This window comes from Enhydra lutris, unplaced genomic scaffold (assembly GCF_002288905.1).
Source record: "Enhydra lutris kenyoni isolate GAN:26980312 unplaced genomic scaffold, ASM228890v2 scaffoldscaffold2, whole genome shotgun sequence".
Lineage (NCBI taxonomy): Eukaryota > Metazoa > Chordata > Mammalia > Carnivora > Mustelidae > Enhydra > Enhydra lutris.
In genome coordinates this window covers 82,284,170-82,301,283 of record NW_019154086.1, presented here as the reverse complement: position 1 = coordinate 82,301,283, position 17,114 = coordinate 82,284,170, and positions in this window count along the sequence as shown.

Here is a 17,114-nt window from a genome sequence, read left to right as displayed (position 1 = left end):
TGCATGCAGATGGTACAACCTGGAGATCAGTTTGGTTAACAGGGGAGGATTTGGGCTGGGAAACCATGGGGTATATGCTTAGGTAAGGGACAAAGAATAGTTCACAGAGAATTTAGAATGAATTTAAAGAGCCAATGTGCAAGTTATCAAGGAAAGTAAACGGAAATCATAGAATAAGAAAGTGAGTGGCAGAAAAAGATTAATCTGGCAGCAACACACAGAATAAATTGAATTTTATTCAAATTATTTCAATTAATTCAATTAATTTATTTATTTCAATTAATTCAATTCAATTCAATAATTTAATAATTGAATTTTATTCAATTTATCACTATGGAAGAGTAAGAAGTAATTAGGATTTGCTGCAGAGAATCAAGAGTGAATTGATTAGGTAAAAGGCCAGAATGGTGGTGGGGGTACAGGAAATAAAAAACAAAACCCAAACAAAACCTAGAGGAGGAATTGCTGTGGGTTTTCTTTAATTGCAGAATGACATCAGACACTTGATTTACAAAAATGAAGAAAGGGGCACCAAGGTGGTTCAATCCGTCGTACTCTTCCTTTCAGTTAGGGTCATGACGCTGGGTTGTGAGATTGAGCTCCACGTCAGGCTGAGCATGGAGTCTGCTTGTCCCTCTCCCTCTGCTCCTCCCCCCACCCCAATGCTCTCTTGCTTTGTGTTTCTTTCTCTCTCAAATAAATGAATGAATGAATGAATAAATAAATAAATAAATTAATTAATTAATTAAAATCTTTTAAAAAATGAAGAAGAAAGGTTGATACAGCATACATATGCATTATGAGTTTAAAGTGAAAAAACTAAATTCAAATCTGTTTTGAATCTCAAATGCACATACAATTGTGTTTGCTGGGCAGCATTCGTGATGGCCGTAAGTTTAGTTTTCTTATTTATTAAATAAAGAAAATAATTTAGCAAAATTGTTCTAAGAAGGAAATAACTAAAATAATATACACCCAACACTGTTTAAGATAGTTAGCATTTAATAAATGGTTATTCTCTGGCAATTTTGATAACTCTTGGACTTTAAGTTTATTTTCTGTACCATTCTCTACAGATTTTGGAACTTTCCTGTGCCTTCTTATGAAAGGCCATCCAGAAGTTAGGGTTGGGAGAGTGTCTAATGCTTCATATGTGTTTTTTTTTCTTTTTACAATTTTATTTATTTGGCAGAGAGAGACAGTGCATGTGCATACACAAGCGGGGGGAGCAGGAGAGGGAGAAGCAGGCTCCCCATTGAGCAGGGAGCCCCATGTGGGACTCGCTTAACCAGCTGAGCCCCCAGATACCCTTCATATGTTTTTAAAAAGTGTTCCTTTAAAACTAAGTGGCATGTAACACTTGTATATTCTCTTATGATGAGATGTCTCTCTCTCACAATTTTTATTGGTATAATTTTTATTTGGAGGTGATTTTACAAATAAAACATACTGCATTGTAGCTAAAAGTAGGGGGGCAGTAATTTGTACCAGTGATGCCTCTATATATTGTCTAGGACGGTATATAGTGTGGGTGTGTGTCCAACCACATACACACACAACTTCTTCTGGCTCTAAGCAAGTTACTATATAAAGAAAGAAAAAAGTAACATAACTGTATCTCTATATTTCCAAACTTAAAATTTGTTTCTTTGGGATAGGACAACCAGAGAAATTATTCAGAATGGGGAGCAATACAGCAACAATGAACTATGAGAAAGAGAAAAAAGACTTTCAAGATATATATCAGGGAAAATACGAATTTGCTGAGGACAGCTGTCTTTAAGAAATTAATGGACAAATATAATAAAGTGGTATTAATTTACTCAGCATAATACTGGAGAATGTTCAAGACACTGAGTAGAAATGCTGGAGAGATAACATACACTTCTTTACTAATAAGATTATTAAATATCTTTCCATGTTTTTGTGTCTTGGTTATTTACACTTCTCATCCATGTAACTGTGTCAGTCTTCATTTATTTAAAAATTGTATAACACTGACTAAAAATCTAGTGTTAGTGTTATAAGACACTAGTGTTTATCCTTGAGCACATATTATTTTATATAAAATCAAAATATATTATGAATTGATTTATTAAACTAAAGGATATTATAGATTTTTATTACAAAATTATGTTAATGTGTTTTCATATAGGGTTATATTGTTGGCGATGTGTTCATGGGGAAATGGGACATTAGCTGAATTCAATCACTGATTGTTTAAAATGCTCTGCTGCCAGAAAAACTTATTTGAAAAAAATTCATTTTTTTAAATTAAGATTTTCTGAATTTAGACAGCATTTGAGTCTTTTTTTATCATAGTTAAAAATTTCTTTAGAAAGAAACGCTGAGAGAAAAGCTTGTTCCCAAAAGAATACAGAGAGATTGTTCTATAAATATAAAGGAAACCTACTAATCAGAATTTACCTGATTAATATGTAGTTCCCTCCCTCCAACCTCATGGGCAGTTTCCCCAAATCCTGAAAAATGTGACACTTTCTAGTTTTGAGGAAACTTAGAAATCCTGAAGGGTCCAAGAAGTGGACAATTTTAGAACAAGCCAGAAATCTGACATCTCTCTAGGTCTGTTCAAGGGTCTAAGCATAATCCTTGAGTTTATCCAATGATAAACATAACGTCTAGCTTATGCCTGTGTGTGAATTATTTTTCTAACTGGAAATCACCTACTCTATACTGAGACATATAAATAGACATATTATAAGCAGTAATCAAACTAGAATAAAGGGCCTCATGTATTGGTGAGAGGAGACTAATTTTTTTTTCAAGATTTATTTTTTGAGAGAGAACAAGAGAGGGAGGCAGGGCAGAGGGTCAGTAAAGAGAGTCCCAAGCAGACTCCGTGTGCGCAGAGCACAGACCCTACCCAGTACTCTGTCTCATGACCTTGGGGATCAGGACCTGGGATCACGACCTGAGCCAAAACCAAGAGTTGGAAACTTAACCAACTGTGCCACTCCGGTACCCCTGAGAGGAATCTAATTTTTAAGGTCTTTCCAACTACAGGAGTTGGTGAGGAGGTCCTTAACCAAAGGAAGAGAGGAAAACTAAAATGCAACCTTGTTACTCTCACTCGCAAACACTAATTTTCAGTAAATTTTCACTCCCAAACACTAATTTTCAGTAAACTTGAAAAACAAAGTAGTTAACTTTAATTAAATCACTATTTATGGAGTAATTAATTAAGTTACTATTTGTTCCTGGCTTTTAGTTACTGCAAGGAATATAGATGTAAGGTGTTTCCTGCTCAGAGTTTACAGTCTATCTCAAAAGAGATAGTAACAAGTAAATATAATGATCAGGATTAGTGGGGGAGGGTTACTTAGTCTATCCAGTCCAGGGATTAGAGAAGGCCTCCTTGAAAAACTAACTTTTAAACTGAGATCTGAAGGAAAAGTAGGAATTAGCAAGATTAGGGGAGGGTGTTACGGAGTGGGAAAAGAAGCAGGGCAGTGTTCAAGGTGCCAATAATGTTTAAACTTCTATATATCTCTGACATTGGACAAGACCTTTCACTTTGATATCCCTTAGTTCCCTCATTTCTCAAATGAAAATATTATTAGTATCAATCTCAGATGATCAGGTGAGGATAAAATGAAAACACAAACTCAAAGTTCTTAAGGGATTACATAGGAAATGCTCAATTAATGTTAGTTTTACCTAGTAAACTCTCTCCAAACCCAAAGCCTTACTTTGAGGAGCAGCACATGAAGTTTTTCAACTATTTTATTTGTTTTATGCTTGATGCTAAGCTACATTTACAAAATGTTTCTTGGAAAACAAAACAATCTGTGATGCAAATGAGATTGTGAAAGCCTAACCACCTGGGGATTTAGATTGAGAAAGGACGTAATGACTGACGTTAAAAGGTTCCCTAAATCCTATAGCAAAGCACTTTGTTGAACCCAGCATCTTCCACACTGAATCACAAAATTCTTTCCCATAAAAGATGCATTAGCATCTTGAGTGAAGACAAAGCACTAATCTGGGAAATCAGAAGACTTGATTGTTACGAGGTTCTGCTCTTGAATCACTCGGTGATTCTGGGCAAGTTCTCACCACCTGGGAAAACTGGAGAGTAACGATAACCACAGAATTGTGTCAGTCAGGGTGGGGTACAGCATACCTGATGCCCAATATTTTTGACTCTTCTCTTCTCTCTACAACAAAATTACTCTCAGGAGTAATCATGAAATGAATAAATATTTCAAGGGAATGACAGAATTGAAGTAACTCAAATTCTTTTTCCGTTTTACCCTGACTAAACTGAAGTTGTTTCCATCAAATCAACTTGTAAATGCAGGAATGTTTAGGATCACAAGGATCAGAATCATGAACTGTGCCCAAAGTGAGATTGGACATTTCTCGACTATTAGATTCTTTATCTTGAAGTGAACACATGCAGCTTAATCTATGTGCCACGGTGTTTTGGGGTTCTGACTCTGTCACTCAAGTTATTTTGTATTAATCTCCATGTTCAATATGTTTGTTAAAGGATAACATAAAAATATGCTGTTTTTTTACCTTTCACATGTATTACATACCTCTCATATATATTATTTTTATTTCTCACATATATTTAATAATATTTAAAATTCAAAGAACTTGTAACAAAGGAAATTCCTCACTAAACCACAGACAGTAACAGAAGCAACTATGATCCCGCCAACAGATTAGAATTTAGCACAAAAAAAACATTTTTAAAAAGATTTTATTTATTTATTGGACAGACAGAGATCACAAGCAGGTAGAGAGGCAGGCAGAGAGAGAGGAAGGGAAGCAGGCTCCCCGCAGAGCAGAGAGCCCAATGTGGGGCTCGGTCCCAGGACCCTGGGATCATGACCTGAGCTGAAGGCAAAACTTTAACCCACTGAGCCACCCAGGTGCCCCAAAAAAACATTTTTTTTTTTTTAAAGATTTTATTTATTTATTTGTCAGAGAGAGAGAGAGAGGGAGAGAGAGCAAGCACAGGCAGACAGAATGGCAGGCAGAGGCAGAGGGAGAAGCAGGCTCCCTGCTGAGCAAGGAGCCCGATATGGGACCCGATCCCAGGACGCTGGGATCATGACCCGAGCCGAAGGCAGCTGCTTAACCAACTGAGCCACCCAGGCGTCCCCAAAAAAACATTTTTGAAAGGAAAGTACTTTAGAATAATTTATTACCGTATTGTTTTAAATTGGCAAGCTGTGATGATAATAAAAAATAAGACTTTTTTTTAAAACATTTTATTTATTTATTTGACAGAGAGAGATCACAAGTAGGCAGAGAGGCAGGAGAGAGAGAGGAGGAAGCAGGCTCTCCAAGGAGCAGAGAGCCTGATGCGGGGCTCGATCCCAGGACCCTGGGATCATGACCTGAGCCGAAGGCAGAGGTTTTAACCCACTGAGCCACCCAGGCGCCCCTAAAAAATAGGACTTTTAGTAGGTTTTATTATTGCTTTTAAATTCTCTACAGATAATGTCCTTCTTTATGGAATGTACCAGATGTGCATCGTTCCTGTGGCCCTTTCCATGAGTCTCACCAAAAAAATTTAAGAACGAAGATACACAGTGTACATGAACAGTTTTTGTAAACTCTCAAGTATAACATAGTGGTAAGGTTGTTAATGGTTTTAAACCCCACAATTAGAGTTTACTAGAGGTCATGCTCCTTTAACAGAGGGTTCTTACATGTTTTTTGTACCTACAACCTCTGGAAGATTAGTGAAGCCTACAGACCCTCTTTTCAGACTATATTTAATGCATAAAATAAAAACTATAGGATTAAAGTGATATTGAAATTTGCTAATGAAAATATTTTTAAGAATCTGTGATACGGTAATGAGTGTGCTTCTTTACATTATATAATATGATCCAGTAAGAGAACATCAAGCTACCATAGTTTTGAAATAATTAAGAGTATTAACAATATCTTGAAACATCTAAAGCAATTATAATAGATAAAAAATAGCAAGGGATTTTTATTGGCAGCAAAGTCACTGGTATCACTGATATTTCTATGACTTATTGTTACAGTCGTAATTGGAAAAATGCAATATTTCAGTAAAGGTAAGTAGGAAAAAAAAGATGTCTCGTGTTTCCTATTCAAATTCACAAATTCCCTGAGAATTCAGTGACTTCTTGGGGATCTGTGAATCCCAGGTAACACTCCGGGTAGTTTACAATGAGCTTCAAATCTTCTAACTGCTCAATTCAACCTGTGAATGCACTTTTTTATTTGGGAAATTCCTACCAACAAACAAGCTTTTAAATCTCTCATTTTTGAAATAGTAAACTTGGGCACAATGAGGATTTATGAATGGTAAGCAGTAAGTCCTGGAGCATTACGTTTTCTTTTTTATTAGATGCCGGTAAGACGTGGCTTATGAAATGCAAAAGCATGATTTTAAAAAACATTGCCCCTAGAGAACTGAAAACAAAGCAAAACCAAAACTCCATAAAGGGGAAAGATTACAAGGATGAACATATTCTAGCTTACCAAGTTGGTATGTGAGAAGATAGGCTGTTTTATGTAGATTTCCATACACAATCTGGTTATTTTTCATTTTGAATTTGAGGTTTTATAGGTAAATGCAACATAGAATATTTTGATCTAAATAACAAGGTAGCTTTTTTTTTTTAAGATTTTTTTATTTATTTGACAGATGGAGATCACAAGTAGGCAGAGAGAGAGAAGGAAGCAGGCTCCCCATTGAGCAGAGAGCCTGACGCAGGGCTCGATCCCAGGACCTTGGGATCATGACCTGAGACAAAGGCAGAGGCTTTAAACCACTGAGCCACCCAGGTGCCCCAATAACAAGGTAGCTTTAAACAAGCATTCCTTAAGGGATCAAGTCTAGGTGCATTGCACCATGGCTATGCTCTACGAGACATAACTACACATTTTCCAGTTTGAGATCCTTGGATTGTTTCCTTACTGATATAGAATTATCTGGCATATTCTTGTCCAAAGACCTATGCACCATTTTAATATTAACTAATTAATTGATAAGTTCAGTAATCAGTCTATATTAATACATCAAGCTGCATGCAAATCTATCAAAACCTAATTAAATCTACGTTATTAAAACATTAATGAGTGTTCTTCTTCCTTCATCTTGTATATATTGTAACCTTACTTCTTACGTTATAAAGAGTATATGTAATAAGTATGCTATAATCCAGCATGCTGTGATCAGAAAGTAAAAGCAAATGAAAGCACCAAATACAGCTTCAAGAGCGCTAGGAGCTATGAAAGTAAACAGCCAAAGACTTGAAGCTAGAATCTTGATTAAGAAAGGCACAGTACTGGGGCGCCTGGGTGGCTCAGTGGGTTCAAACCTCTGCCTTCAGCTCAGGTCATGATCCCAGGGTCCTGGGATCGAGCCCCACATTGGGCTCTCTGCTCCATGGGAAGCCTGCTTTCTCTTCTCTCTCTGCCTGCTTGTGATCTCTGTCTGTCAAATAAATAAATAAAATCTTTAAAAAAAAAAAAAAAAGAAAAGAAAGGCACAGTACTGGGGCACCTGGGTGGCTCAGTGGGTTAAGCCTTTGCCTTCGGCTCAGGTCATGATCTCAGGGTCCTGGGATCAAGCTCCGCATCAGGCTCTCTGCTCGGCGGGGAGCCTGCTTCCTCCTCTCTCTCTGTCTGCCTCTCTGCCTACTTGTGATCTCTGTTTGTCAAATAAATAAATAAATAAATAAATCTTAAAAAAAAAAAAAAAGAAAGGCACAGTACTGAATCATCTGATTGGAGCATTAGGGGGCTGTCTTGCTGTTCCTATGGGAACGAGCTCTGGTAAGGTGCACTTGATTCTAGATGGAAAGCATCCTTCAATAACTGGGGGCCAGCAAAGACATCTTGGTCAACTTGGAGCTGAGTCAGTGTGGACCAAAGAGAAGCCAGGCATATATGTTAAGCTTGTCAACAGAAGACAGTTACTGAACAACCATGTGCTTGTGCTATTTCAGCAGATGTGGTCTGGACTGCCTTCACCCCCAATTCCTCACACATCAATTGTGACCAAACTACCTTTCCAAGCCCTTATGTTACTCAATTCCCAGAGACCATCAGCTCCTCAGTAGGGTTATTTAACTTTCTCAGAATGTAATGTACTCTTTAAGTTTCTATTCTTTCATTCAACTATTTTTAATTCATTCTGTCTCCATCTCACCTTCCACCTGTTTCAAATACTACCTGTCTTTGTGAAGCCTTCCTCATTGCTCTCCCCTTCCTGCCAGGCAGAGCTTGTATCCCCCTCTTTGACCTCCCAGAAAGCTTTGCTTACTGTTTATTACAGCTTTCCCCTGATTCCTGTATCCATGCAGGCCCGTTTTCCCATCACACATATCTGAGATTTTCAAGCACTTGGTATACAATAGAGAAACCAATCCAACTTGGTCCCTATTACTCATATACTTGAAATGTAGGAGGAGATACAAAGAAATAACAACAACAAAATCAAAAGGGCATAATACTGGGTACTAACGTGGAGAAAATATAAAGTGCTCTAGAAGAATATCGGAAAGAATCTCAGGCAATCACACCATGTTTTATCACATAATCTATTTTATTCTCTTTCTAGCCTAGCCTGGAAGTGGAACTTAGTGAACAGGCATCGTACAAATCAAGAAATAAATGATGATAGAAAATAAATTGCATTCATAAGTACCTATGATCTAGAGCATGAAAATTACAAAGGAAAATGGATCAAAGCTGGTGTCTGGAAGTCATTCTTGTAGAAGTGACATAATCTGTCAAGTTCTTAGATAGTTACTTACCATGACGGGTAAGGAATATGAGAAATCTACAATATCCAAATAACCTTCATGTTTTAATGGAACTCCAAATGACTCACTGATTAGTTCCCATTAAATCAGTTAAATGCAATTGTTGTTCCTTAAAAATTAATCAAATACATTACTATATCAATTGAACTGACGGTTGGTCCTCTGGAATGAAAGCTTTCATCAGGCATCTCAGGGTTATGTTAGACCCTAAGCATGAGTAGTACCTGACACTTCATAATGTTATCATGCTTTATTCAGTCCAATGTGCCTTTACCTACTCAGGCCACCTAAACACCGAGGTTCGCATTTCCTAGTTTTTCTATTAAAAGCCCAATAGAAAATTTGCATTTATATTAGGCATTTTGACTCCTCTGACATTGAAATCTAAGCAAACCATGATGATAAAGCAAAAATGAATATAAAAACATTCACAATACAAAGTACCCAAAAGACTTTTTGTGCACAAATTCCAATTTGTTTCCATAATCAGCAAAGTCTAATTTTAGCTGAAATTGTTTTTTGAAAACAATTTGAAAGCTGATTTTATTGTTGGGCTGCCAAATAGTCATTTATTAAGACACAAAACAATCATTTAGAAGACAGCCATCCTTTCCAAAGCATTATGGCACTTCTGTAATTGGCATACTTTATATACACATCTTGATTCTTTGATGCAGTAAGATAACTGAGTCTTATAGAATATGTTAGAATATATTATTCAAATGAATTCTAGCCCTTGCCTTAACCTTTATATTATAGTTCTTCAAGTGTATCTATAGGGCATTCAATGAAATCAATACGGCCCTAAAGACCTTTTTCTTTTTAGATGGGCCCAATTCATATGCAATTTTCCCCCTTGATTATACTGAAGATCTGTGGGGTGGGCTAGGTAAATTTTTTCAGCTCACTTGACGCATATTATTGTACACCTGGGATCATCATTTATTCAATATTGCTGATATGTCATTTCACTAACTGGAGATTTACAGGAAGTATACAAAGCAGTTTTTGTGTATGTGTACATGCCTGTGTTATTCTGTTAAACAAATGTAAGTTATTAAGATTCTCAATGTCATTTTCAAAACTTAAAACTGCAAAAGCTTACTGTGGAAACTGATGCACATTAAAAAAAAAAAACAAAAAACAACGGTCCTTGGTTTAGTATGGTGGGGGAAGGATATTATCAGCTTTACTTGAACAAAAGAACCATTTACCTTCACGGGATTGTAGTTTTTTTGCTCTTAGATCATTCTAAATCACCACATTACATATGATTTTATTTTATTTCTAATAGACTTTATACATGCATTTCCAGAACTATGCGTAATGTAGCAATTTCTCTCCAGCACAGAGAGGACATGTGAGATCAATTTTTTTTTCCCTCCATACATTTCCTATTTTAACACACAGTAACTAATTTTACTTGCCAGGTTTTATGGCCTTTTATTGGTTATGCAGTTTTATTTATATTCTTGCTTGCTACTAATTATCACATTCTGCATAATTTATAATGTATTCTACTGATGGTGAAGTCTGAATAATGAAATCCATCTATAGAAGAAATCGACTGCCTCCTAACGAAAATGCCAAGGAGAGTATGCACAAATTGTAAAAGACCTAGGAATTCATACTTAAAGTAAACTCACTTCCTTTGTTCCACAAAAAAGAATAACATTGGTAGAATGGAGCTCAGTTCAATTTTATACAACACAATTTTACCTACTTTCTTTAAACAATGTGAGTTCTGTATTGATAGTACTGGGTCTTTAATTCTTATACACAGCTACCTAGAAACAAGATTTTTAAATAAAAAGCAAAACTAGGTATATATGAACATTTTTTTCAGTTGTAGAGCTCAGGTGCACATTCATATGGTCATTATTTACATTATTGAAACACAGGCCCATTTCAAAAAGGTAGTAATAGCCTATTACTGCATTTTTTTCCTTTTGTTTTTGTTTTTCTTTGTTTTGTTTTGTTTGTATTGAGAGAGAGCGAGCATGTGGTTGTGTGCTGGGGTTGTGGGAAGGGGCAGAGGAAGAGAAAGAGAAGCTCAATCAGACTTCATGCTAAGCCCAGAGACTGATGTGGTACTCAATCTCATCACCCTGAGATCATGACCTGAACTGAAAAATCAAGAGTCGGAGGCTTAATCAACTGAGCCATGCAGACTCCCCTCCTTTTCCTTTTTCTTTTTTTAAAGATTTTGTTTTATTTATTTGAGAGATAAAGAAAACATGAACTGGGAACGGGCAGAGGGAGAGGGACAAGCAGGCTCCCTGCTCAGTGGGGAGCCCAGTGAAGGGGGGTGACAGAGATGGGGGGCAGTTGAAGGAGAGGGGCTTGATCCCAGGACCCTGAGATTATGGCCTGAGCCTAAGTCAGATGCTTAATCACCTAAGCCTCCCAGGAACCCCCCTCCTTTCCTCTTCTATCAACTAGTTCAAGCTACTAACATAGGAATCTTTATTTCAGTCAAATGTTTGCCAATCTTTTTTCTTTAATCTAGTTCAGTTAGCCAAATATAATACATCATTAGTTTTTGATGTATTGTTCAACGATTCATTATTTGTGTATAACACCCAGTGCTCATCACAACACGTGCTCTCCTTAATACCAAATCGAATGGTCAAGTCTTTCTTGAATTGGCCACTCTATGTTACGGAAACATAGGTACATTTTCAGTTCCCACTTTGATCTGTTATTTCATCCCCTGGTTATTCTTCCTTGTTACAGCCTTATCACTTCTCGACTTTGCCTTGCTTTCAGTTTTTGTAATTGTTAGACATAGTTCAGAACTAATTTTGATTTTTTTGTGTTGTACTTAAAGAAATGACATAATGCCTTTTCTTTTTTTAATCTCATGAAAATCCAGAGCTGTTCTTTTACTTTTACTAAATGGTAAGGACCATGGGTGACCTCAGATTCATAGGAATAGACAGTAAATTGAGAATTGTGGTTTTTCCTGGGAATTTTTTTTTAAAGATTTTATTTATTTGTTGGGGGGTGGGGGCGGAGAGAGAGAGAGAGAGAACAAGCAGGCAGAGGCAGAGAGAGAAGCAGGCTCCCTGCTGAGCAAAGGAGCCCGTGTGGGACTCAATCCCTAGACCCTGGGATCATGACCTGAGCTGAAGGCAGTGGCTTAACCCACTGAGCCACCCAGGCATCCTTTCCTGGGGATTTTACAAAGAAATCGCTCATTCTATATTCTTCCTACTACTACCTCAAAAAATCAGATTTTTCATACTCTAGGTTCATTTAAATCTTAACTTATGAATATTTGGGAAGGAGGTTGGACCAAGTTCATATTCGTCCAATCATTCATATATTTATTCATTCAAATACATACTTTATTAACTTCTTGTGTACCTTATAGGAACACTGCTAGAAAATATTGATTCTGTCATTGTAAGCAAAACTAAAGTTTTGTGCATAATATTATTGCTCATTTTGGATAATAGACCAATAGACCCCGTCTATGCAAAGAAGTATAAAATGCTCTGTTTCCAGAAACTTAAAATTTGTTTGAGAATACATGTAAATAATAAGGATCATTTATAAAGAGCTTTATAGGGGCTCATATGACATTATAAAATAGATACAAAATGAATGGGAAAGCAGATACTAAAAAACAGAGCTGCCAAGCCCTGTAATAATAAGAAAAGGAAGTGGAATCGGGTTTGATCTTGAAACCTCATAATAAATGAGGGTAACAATGTTCATGGTATATTTGGGCAGCAGTGTTTGACTAGTAGGACAAATGGTTAACTGGACCTGCAAATCCATCTTCCCCTTCTTCCACAATAATTATTTTCACTCAGCTTCTCAGCTGATTTCCCAGCTTCTCTTATAGCTGGGAAGGCCAAGTGATTGCCTTGCCAAAGAAATGTGGTCTTAAGTTATGTATGCAACTTCCATAGTTCTTTTTAAATTTTATTTATTTATTTGAGAGAGAGAGAGAATGAAAGAAAAAGCAGAATGAGAGAAAGAGAAAGTAGCATGAACAGGTAGAGGAAGAAGGAGAAGCAGACTCCCCACTGAGCAGGGAACCTGATGTGGGGCTTGATCCCAAGACCCTGGGATCATGACCTGAGTTTAAGGAACTGAGCCATGCAGACACCCCACAACTTCTATTTTCTTGCTTCAATTTTCACATCTTTTTAGCTTACATCCAATGAGCTGGGATGAAGCATGACTGAGCCAGATCATATCAGTATCCTTCAGTCCATAACAACATTCCAGAGGATGATGGAGCAGTGGAAGGAAATCACATGGTTTCTAGAGAGTTCAGGTAGAACGGAGCAACCTTCCCACAGCTGAGCTGGTAAAAGAGACAGGAGATTCCCAGAGGCTTGCTTTGGAAAAACAAAAGCTAACAAGTTCAGTTTTTAATATGGTACCTCTGAAGCAAAGACTCTACATTCAGATGAAAATACAAAGTGGACAATCATGGATCAGGGTTGGATGCCAAAGGCAAAATAAGATTGGGAATTCAGACATGGGATCTGTTTAGGTAGAAACAATCGTGGTAACCAGAAGGACTGCTTTCTCCGCCAAACACTTGTCTATCAAAAAGATACCTCAGAAAGAGAAAGGTTGTTCTAGCTAAAGATCAAGTTCGAGGGACAAGGCATCTAGGTGTCAGGAGACCAATCTACCGCTTTCAAAGATAAAACCAATAATCAATACCATCCCATTTGTTACAGGAGGTCACTGCATGAAAGGATGAAGCTTTCCGATGGTAGAAACATTACTGACTTTGATCAGCTGACTGGGCTGAATGTTCATTTGGCCTCAAAGAAGCCTGGTGACTAAGTCACAAATCTTTTTGTACTCAAAGTCCTCGTCTCGTCTGTAAGGTGGGGTGATACACATTAAAGTGGTTGTGAAATGCTGGGCTATTCATTTCTGTCTTCTCTGACTGATCAAATTCTAGTCATGGCTCAAGAAAACTTTCAGATAGCAGCGCCTCTGTGAAGCCTGAACCCTGAAGAAAAATTCACAGCTTTGATTCTGCTGCATTTACAACTTAGTGTTTCTGGAGAGAGGATTTCATTTATTCTTGTGGATTTTAAGTAGCTCTTCTGGTTATGCGTTCACTATAGTAAAGTTTATTTTTTTTCAATAGATGGCACATATAAGAATTTCAGACATATACATGGTAATGTAATAAAATTGTAATAGGCTGGGATTTAGAAAAAATGCTATGGCATTGTTTCATACATGAGGAAACTGAAACATTGTGGGAATAATAATTTTTTTAAAGGTTTATTTATTTATTTGAGAGAAAGAACAATAATTTGGTGCTGTCTAAGGAGAATTAAAAAAGCCTTAAAATGCATGTAATATTTCACTTACCCACTCTACTATATTTGAAGACCTTCTGATGGACTGGTCTTTGTGTATACGGTGACAAATTACATGATCTGGATACCGCCATCACTGCGCTGACCATCCTTGCTCTTATACTAGTTTCTGAACTCTTGGTAAGGAGACATTGTCTTATCAGCACTATACACAGTGTTGAGCTGGGTGATTACAAGTTAGTAGACACCAAATCAGGGTTTGTTGAAAAAAAAAAAAAGGCTGTTTGAGTGAATGCATTGCATACAATCAAATAGTATAGTAAGCCTTTTGTCAATAAAGTTGGTATTAAAAGTACACTTTAATTCAAAAGAGCTGCATTGCTTAAAAATTATATATATATGTATATATGTATATATATACATATATATATATATATATATATAATTTGATCCAGTTTTCCTCTGATCTACGTTAGTGATACTTACTGTAATTCTATTTTTTTAAAAGATTTTACTTATTTGACAGAGAGAGAGACAGTGAGGACAGGAACACGAACAGGGGGAGTGGGAGAGGGAGAAGCAGGCTTCCTGCCAAACAGGGAGCCTAATGCGGGGCTCATCCCAGGACCCTAGGATCATGACCTGAGCTGGGATCACGACACTTAAGGATTGAGCCACCCAGGCGCCCTATAATTTCAAATTAATAAACATGATCACATATATTGAAAATATTAGAATAAGTAATAGCACCATTACAGAAGATTAAACATGAAAACCATAACTACTTCCTGCACTAATAAAAGTGAAAATATTTTCAATTCAAGTTAGAAAGTGGCCTTACTGAATACACAACTTAGTATTTACTTCTGGTATATTCCAACACAGTTTAAAGTTTATATATGCAATTTATTTGTTCAATCAGCTCAGATAACAGATAGCATGAATCAGATGCAATTTTTAGCAGAGATTATTAATGCATTTAGCCCTTATAACAACCTCATCCTCATTTTACAGATATGGAAAATATGTCGCAGAGAGGTCCTATATTTTATCCAGTGTCAAACTGCTAAAAAATGTAAACTGCAGACACACGTTGGCAATTAACATGCTCCAAATGTAATACATGTCCTTCCCTCTCATGCTTAGCTCTCCTACTCTTTATTCTGTCTCTAGTAAGGTGCCATCTGAAACTCAGCCTTTGAAGACAGAGCTTGGAAGTCAACCTCAAAACCTTTTCCTCATGTACCACACCCACATTGTCGCCAGACTTCAGTGGTGTCCTATCATCTACAGAATAGAAGGAAAACTTCTTAGCAAACTCCTTTGCCACTTTGATTTCCCCACCTCCACAATGTCATGTACAGGACAGACTCTGGAACCACATAGCCTGGGCTTGAATTCCAGTGTTGATGCTCGATAGCCATGTGTCCTTAAAAAATTATTATTATTGGGGTCCCTGGGTGGCTCAGGCAGTTAAACGTCTGACTTTTGGTTTCAGCTCAGGTCATGGACTCTGGGTCCTGGGATCAGATTGAGCCCCATGTTGGACTCTGCCCTCTGTGGGAAGTCTACTCAAGAATTCTCTCTGACCCACCCACAACTCTCTTTTTTCCTCTTTCTCTCAAATAAATAAATAAATCTTTAAAAAAAATTATGATTCCCACAATGTTTCAGATTCCTCATTTATAAAACAGTGCCAATATAGGGGCGCCTTGGTGGCTCAGTCATCAAGTGTCTGCCTTCGGCTCAGGTCATGATCCCAGCATCCTGGGATGGACCCCTGCATCAGGCTCCCTGCTCAGCGGGGAGCCTGCTTCTCCCTCTCCCACTCCCCCTGCTTGTGTTCCTTCTCTCTCTCTCTGTCAAATAAATAAATAAAATCTTTAAAAAACCCCAAAAAACAAAAAACAAAAAAATGGTGCCAACAAAGAAAGGGTATAGTGAGGATTTAAAGGTTGCAGAAGAGTAACTAGCATTTAGAGAAGAGCTCACAAAACATTACATGTTCTTGGAGGAAGGAAGATGGCAGAAGAATAGGGGAGCCTCATTTCATCTTGTCTCTTGAATTCAGCCAGATATCTATCTAATCATTCTGAACACCTGTGAATTCAACCTGAGATCTGAGAGGAATTATTGCAATTCTACAAATAGAAAATCGACCACTCTTTGCAAGGTAGGAGGTGCAGAGAAGTGAATCTGAGGGGATATATTAGAAGATAAACCGAGGTGGGGAGGGAGCCTCTGGAAGCCGGCTACTGGAAAATGATAAAGCAGGGAGTGCAAAATTGGAACTATTAAAAGTCTACTCCTGGGGGGGGGAGGACGTCCCTGACTGAAAGGCACTCAGGTGGTGAAGGGAGGCTGAATCCTAGGGTGGGACAGTGTGGTCTCAGGATCCTCGGGGTCACAGAAAGACCAGGGATGCCTGAGCCACCACAGTTCCCAAGCACTGGAGAGGGGAAGATGGCTACAGTCAGTGAGCCCCACAGTGGCCTCTCAGCTTGGTGTTGCCATAAACCACGAACCGCACAGCACTGCTGGGGAACTGATCTCCAAGCAAGGGCCCAGGAAGCAGCAAAAGCACTGCAAGACCCTGCTCCTTCCCCTTGGAGTTGTGGTGAGGGTGTGTGCCCAATGGGTCAACCACTCCCAGAGCAGGGGCTGGGAAAGCAGCAGCGCCATGGTGAGACTCCCTGCCTCCCTGGCCTCCCCGGGTGGGGCGGGGGGAGTGATTAGTGAAGATGTGCACTGCAGAAGTCTTCAGAGTTTGGTGCACACAAAAGAGACTGTTTCCCGTGAGGGTGCACTGAACAGTGGGGGCCTTATTGTTCAGCTACAGGGCTGGAGATGAGGGCACCGCCATTTTTATTTTTCTCACTCTCTAAAACAGAGCAAAAAGCCTTCAGGGCACGAAAGCCTAACAGAGCAGTCTGGAACCACTTACACTGAGCCCAGTCCCCGGTATGGAGGCTGCAATTCCACCCAGGCAAAGACACCTGAGAATCAGTGCAATAGGTCCCTC